This window comes from Mustela nigripes, chromosome 10, assembly GCF_022355385.1.
Source record: "Mustela nigripes isolate SB6536 chromosome 10, MUSNIG.SB6536, whole genome shotgun sequence".
Taxonomy (NCBI): domain Eukaryota; kingdom Metazoa; phylum Chordata; class Mammalia; order Carnivora; family Mustelidae; genus Mustela; species Mustela nigripes.
Window position 1 is genome coordinate 29,335,427 of NC_081566.1, and position 6,727 is coordinate 29,342,153.

The following is a 6,727-nucleotide window of genomic DNA, read 5'->3' on the forward strand; positions in this document are numbered from 1 at the left end:
CCCCCCCCCCCCGCCAATTCACACACAGAAACCTTAATCCCCAGGGCAATGGTGTTCAGAGGTGGGCACCTCTGGGAGGTGGTTAGGTCATGAAGGTGGAGTGGAGGCCTCTTGATGGCATTTGCGCCCTTATGTGCTGAGCGGGCACCGCGAGAGGCAGCTGTCTGCAAACCTGGAGGGTCTCTCACTCGAACCCCCCATGTTGGCACCCTGAACTTGAACTCCTAGCCCCCAGAAGTATGAGAAGTAAATTCTGGGCGTTTAAGCCATGCAGTCTGTGCTCTTCTGAGAGAGTGGCTGAGCTAGGTGCTGCCGTTAAGGTGACAAGAGGGGTAACCAGCCCATGGCCAGCAAGGGAGAGAGTGCAGCCCTCCAGCCCAAGGAGCTGCACCCCCGCAGGCAGCCTGAGTGAGCTTAGAGCAGTGTCCTGCCCGGCAGACAGCATGACCTCAGCCATGTGACCCCTGAGCATAGACTCTGGCTTGAGCCTGCTCAGACCTCAGACATGCACAACCCTGAGACTGTTTTTGGAAAGCGTTGTTTGGAGCAGCTAAGTGTGTGAGCGTTTATGAGGTGGGAAGGGAAACGCCCACTTCTTTCTCTTCAGACTTCCACCTTCCTGGGATTTTTATTTTTATTTACTATTTTTAAGTCATCTCTGTGCCCAATGTGGGGCTCGAACTTATGACCCTAAGATCAAACATTGTAAGCTCCACCTACCACCGAGCCAGCCAGGCGCCCTTGCTCTGACGGGATTCTTGACATTGAGAACATTTTCATGGATCACTCATTTAATTTTTTAAAGAGCAATTAAAAAACAAAGTACTCACCTGGAAACAGGTCCACGTGAAATAAATGGACACGAAAAAGCAAATTTCAAAGCAGTACGCATCCTGTGATGACATTTTAATTTTACAATCTGTGTTTAAACAGAGATCTCTGTATAATCCCACCAGAGATTTCTGTCTCTAGAAGGTCTGCTTCCTTCCCTGGGAATGTTTACATTTTCAGCCTTATCTCCAGTCCCCGAGTAGAAAGCAGGCTTTGTCCACTGCTGGAGGAAGCCCAAGCCTTTTTAAACCCAGTGTAGAGGGCCACAGGACCGGGGGGGGGGGGGGGGGGGCCTCAGCCAGGATCCCAGAATGACACGTGGCCCCTTAGAAGCTCCGTGGTCTGTGGGGTGGGAGTGCAGGGGCCAGTGATCATTCACATGGACAAGTAAGGAAAATATTGTAGGTAATGCTTTACCAGTGTTGGGCAAGGAAGAAAAACATTACAGCAGAAGAGGTAGCTCTGCAGAGGTGGCAGGGGTGGGACTGAGGAGGAGGAGGAGGGGGAGGAGGGGGAGGAAGGGGAAGCAGGTGGTGGGCCAGCGAGACACACACCCCAGCAGCCGGGTGCGGGTGCGACGGGGGGGGGGGGGGGGGGGGTGGCCGGGCTGGCCTGCCTGATTCTGGAGGCTTCCTGGGGTCAGAAGGCTGTCTCATGGGGGGGGCCTTTGAACTTGGGGGGATGTATGGGGGTGGGGGTGGCCTGGGATGTGCTAGGGAGTGGTGGCAGGAGGAAGGGAGCCCCCCAAGGCTGCAGAGCCCCCTTCGGCCATTTGTCTCCCACATGACAAGTTTTGTCCGTTTTGCTTCTATCTCTGAGCCCCTAAGTACCTGATGGATGAGGCAAGAGGGACTGGAAGTGGGGGTGATCACGATCAGAACCCTCCAGAGTCCCAGGGAGGCTGCCATCTGGTCCTGAGCCATCCCTCAGACTCTGTCCCTCCTGTGCTCCTGCCTGGGTGACAGAGGAGGCTGGCTTAGGGTTCCCACACCCCTCAGGGCTGCTGGCAGCAGAAGCAGATTGACCTCTGGCAGAAGAGATGGGGCCTTCCCAGGCTCCTCTACCCTGGGATTCATGCTGCCAATGTTTGGGGAGCCGCCCAAAGCCACCAAGGCCACCAGCCCCCAGTGCTTTGTCCATGCCACATGGGAGGGGGAGGGGACTCCCTTCAGCCTTAGCATACTCAGGCGCGGGGTGGATACACGTGGTTGCACGGTGACCCAGCCACCCCCTTTCCCAGGACTGACACAGGCTCTGTCCCCGAAATCACAGTGCCTCCCCTGAGGGTGGGGCTGTCGCCGCTGGCTGCTGGCCTCTGTCCCCAGCGGCCCTGGCCTCCCTGCCTCCTCCTCCAGGGGGGCAGCTGCTTTCCCGACTTCCCCCTTGAACCACCAGACTTAATGGGATTCAGAAACTCACAAACAAGGTACCACTGTGAGGTGATAGGATTCTACCCAGATTGACTGATTGATTGATTTTTTTCTTTCCTTCTCTCTTTCTTTTCTTTCTTGGGGGGGAGGTGTTAGCAATATTAGGCTTTTTTAAAACGCCAAATAAAAAGTACATGAAAAGAAAAATGCCCATATAAGCCCATCTCTTTCCTTACATCTTGCCCTGAAGAAGGATCTTCTAGAAGCTCCTCTTCCTCCCTCCCTTTCTCTTCAATTAATTAAACAAAATTTTATTGATGATTTTGCCCCTTCTTTGGGTCCTGGGGACATCCGAGGAGACCAAGAAGCAGCTGATAGGGAAAGAGAGCTCAGATGCAGGGGTGTGCAGTGGGAAGCTCCCAGGGAAAGGGACTCACCACACAAAGCTGTGTTCCACAGCCCAACGGTGCCCTCGTGCACCCCCCTTGGCGCAGCTTGGTCTTCCCCTCTGCTTTGGGGACCTCACAGTGCTCCTTCACCTTCCCCCACACCTTGGGAGGAAAACTGTTCACATTTCTCAAAGGAGGCTCTGGGCTCTTTACCATCTCGGGCCTGAGGGACACCCTGGAGATCTGAGCCAGACCCAGAGCAGGTGGAAGTCCAAGACAAGGATGAGGGGTTCCTTCCTCTGCATGACAAAGGGTGGGGACTGCCACAGCCCATTGTCACAAATCTCCCAATCCGCACTGGCTTTCTTGGGCCTCTGGCCTGGGCTGCCAAGAGTCAGCAACTCAAAACAGAGGACTCCCAGTGAAACCCAGATTTCAGATAAACAACAAAGAATTAATTAGTCAAAGTACATCCCCAGCTGTGTCTTGTCTTTTATGTGGCAGCATGACCCCTGGCGACTGCCCAGGTGTTTCATTTCCCCAGTAAAACTCTCCAAGCACCTGCAGACCCTCCAGCCCTTTCCAGCAGGAAGTCTCAGGAAACCCCGGAATGCACCCCCCACCCGCCCCATCCCCTGGACAGAGTATCTCCCCGCAGGCCCCGCAGCTTCCTGGGTCAGCAGGACTGGCTGGAAAGAGCTGGAGGGTGTGGAAGGAATTCAGGCTGGCCGCCAGAAGGCCTGATGCTACATGTAGCCAGCCATCAGCGACTGGGGGAACTCCAGGAGGTTGTCACCTCACTGAGCCTCCGTTGTCTCCTCTCAGAGGTTGGAGTGAGTGAGGCACTGGCTGGTGCTTCCACGTCTAATCTCCGAATCCGTGAACAGCCACCAGATGCCAGAAAGACGGGGAGACGGGTCCTTGCTGGACACACCCCCAATGGTGCTGAATTATCACAGCTGTGGCCATGCTGGGCGCTGTGGGCCCTGCCCTGGCCCCGGGCTGCCCTAAGCGGGGAGCACATCCTCAGCACCTTGCTGCGGCAGCTGCAGCTCCAAGAGGCGCCCATCCTGGACGCAGGCGACGTGGAGAAGCTGGTCACCCCCGCGCACATGATGGCCCAGTACGTGGCCCTGTTGCAGCGCAGCCATGGGGTCCGCTCTTGAGGTTCAGCCAGAGGTTCCAAGATGAGGCCCTCTTGCAACCTTGCTGAGTCCTGGCTGGGGGCAGGGCAGGCGAAGATGGGAGAAGCCTGTTCTGAGGGGGCCGGCGACGGTGACGAGACCCCAGAGTGTGAGGACAGCTGCATCCCGGGGAGGGGGTCTCTGTCTGCCCTGAGCGCCCCGCTGCTCAGGCCCAGGAGGAGCTGCCCCACTGCCAAGGTCGAGGCAAGAGAGGAAGGACCTGGGGTTCGGGGCTTCCCTCTGCTATTTGTTGTCCTGCCCTAGAAAGTCCCCCCACATCTCTGAGCTTGTTGGCTTCTCTGGAACCTGGGGGGGCGGGGAGAACCGGCTCTGATTCCCTCCCAGAGTGGGGGGCAGCTTGTGAGATGAGAGGGAAGGGCTGATTCCATCATTTTCAAGGTCAGCCTGTGGAGAGGTGAATGGCCCTGCACTCTCTTAGCTTGTGGGGCTGGGGCGCCCCTCCTCAGTGCCCAGGGACGGACCCACACCTGATGCTTTCCAGCTGGGAGGGTGGGTTCTTGGAGGCCGGGAGACTCAGGTGTCGGGGACACATGGCCTGGGCCTCTGAGGGGGCTGTGGGACCTGTCCCATCACTGGCCTCCAGAGTCAGTAGCCCTGCAAAAGTTGGTTACAGGCCCCACAAAAGCCAGTTCCTCCAGCTGGAGACATCTCCCTGGGCATGAGAAGGAAATGAAGGGATTTCAGGGCTCTTGCTCTGCCTCTTAGGACACTCAGCTGGTGACCAGAGATCTCCGTGGCAGGGTTCTCTGTCTCTCTCTCTCCATGGGCCCTCCAGTTTTGTTGTGTCCTTTGTCCAAAGAAGGCTGCAGGTCCGGGGTCATGGCTGGCTCAGAAGGTGGAACATGTGACTCTGGATCTTGGGGATGGGAGTTTGGGAGTTTGAGCCCCCACAGGGCATAGAGATTACTTAAAAGTTAAAAAAAAAAAAAAAAAAACCCACCAAAAAAACAAACAAAACTTACCAGAAGTCTGCATGTCTGTGCACTTAAGGCCCCAGCCCCCACAGAGATCCCTATCCTGTGGATTCCTGGGGATCTCCCTGGGGATTCCCAGGGAAATGCTGTTGGCTGGCCCCAGATCCTGCTCCTCTAGCAGCTGCCCTTCTACTGGAGAGGCCTCCTGACCCTGTTCCTGTCCCCAGAGGTGGCAGGCAGGTGGCTGGCTTCCGAGGCCTCCACACATTTGCTGGTGTTCAGCATGGAGTGGTGGATGCCCCCCAACAGCAACCTGGTGTGGGCCGGCCGTGCTGCGCCTCTTCCAGGAGTCCCGCTATGCAGGCATGAGTGGCTGTCCAGTACAGCACCCGTGCCTGCGTCACCGTCGAGTGGCTGCAGGTCTGCGAAGACAGCTCCAACAGCACCTTGCTGGTGGACTCCAGGTGGGTGCTGCTAATGGGGAGGCGAGGGCAGGGGTAAAGAGGGTATGGGAGGGGAGGGGGTGTGTGGAGGTCACAGTGGTGAGGGGAGGGGAGGGAGTCCTAGATGGGGGGGGCGGGCGCGGAAGGGGCAAGAGTCAGGGCGCAGGGGAGGGAGGGAGAAGTGGGGGTGCTAGCTCAGAGGAGGAGACAGGAAGGGAGGGGGCAGAGAGGGGGGAACGGGGTCCCCAGCACAAGGGAGGATAGGGGAGGCTGGGGGAGGAACCCCTAGCCTCCAGCTCAGATCCCTATCTCAGCGCTGCCCTGTCGCAGGCTGGTGTCCCTCCTTGAGAGCAGCTGGAAGGCCTTCGACGTGACAGAGGCAGTGACCTTCTGGTAGCAGCTGAGCCAGCCTTGCCAGCCTCTGCTCCTGCAGGTGACGGTGCACAGGGAGCACCTGGGCCCGCTGGCCTCGGGCGCCCACAAGCTGGTGCGCTTCGCCTTCCCAGGCCCAAGGGCATGTGGCAGGGCGAGCAACAGGGTGAGCCCCAGCTGGAGCTGCACACGCTGGACCTGGGGGCCTACGGGTAGGAGCCTGGACCCCACCGGGGACCCCTGATCACAGTGCACAGGGGGAACGCCAGCTGAGTCCAAGTGGGACATTTCAGGGTGCCCATGGGAGTGAGTGCCCGCAGGAGATTGTCCTTCAGTCTCAGGACAAGTGGCACTTGTGATATACTGTTTGGCTGTTGGTAGTGACCTGTCCTTGCCATAAATAGTCAGCCTTTTGAACATAAGGAGCAGCTCAGGATGGTAAAGCTCCCTCCCAGATGCCCCACCCCGCCCCGCCCCCTACCCCATCCCCCGCTGACCTCTGCCTCTCCTTACTCTGCCCCCTTCGCAGAGCTCAGGGCGGCTGTGACCCCAAGGTGCCCGTGACGGAGGCCACCCGCTGCTGCCGCCAGGAGATGTACATTGACCTGCAGGGGATGAAGTGGGCTGAGAACTGGGTCCTGGAGCCCCCGGGCTTTCTAGCCTACAAGTGCGTGGGCGCCTGCCAGCAGCCCCCGCGGCCCCTGCCCTTGGAGTGGCCATTTCTGGGCCCGCGGCAGTGCATCGCCTCTGAAACAACCTCGCTGCCCATGATAGTGAGCGTCAAGGAGGGAGGCAGGGCCAGGCCCCAGGTGGTCAGCCGGCCCAACAGGCTGGCCAGGGTGCAGAAGTGCGGCTGCTCCTGGGACGGGTGCCTGGGATCTGGAGCCTTAGGTGGGGGGCGGAGCCACCGAGGGACTTGGCTGTGTCAGGGCTAGGGGTTACTGCTGATGGACAAATGCTCTGTGCCATCTACTGAGCTCTCTGTCCATTCAGCTCATCTCCTGATTTTGGTTTTCCAGGGTCAAGACTCCCTGGCAACTGGGTAGCCCCTGCTGGTCTTCTGTGTTCAGGTTATGGTATCCCAAGCACTTCTCTCTGTCAGTTCTATAATGGAAGAGCAGGAAGCCAAATTGCCATTGTTTCCTTGCTCTGTTGCTGGACCTGGGCTGAGCTCTGTGGATTAGGCTTGTCTTAGGGTCAAGT

General features: G+C 58.2%; 1 pseudogene; it reads left to right on the plus strand.

The window, feature by feature from the left end:
- The first annotated feature begins 3,333 nt into the window (after nt 1-3,333).
- Nucleotides 3,334-6,605, plus strand: LOC132025981 (left-right determination factor 1-like; annotated as a pseudogene).
- The last annotated feature ends 122 nt before the right edge of the window (nt 6,606-6,727 follow it).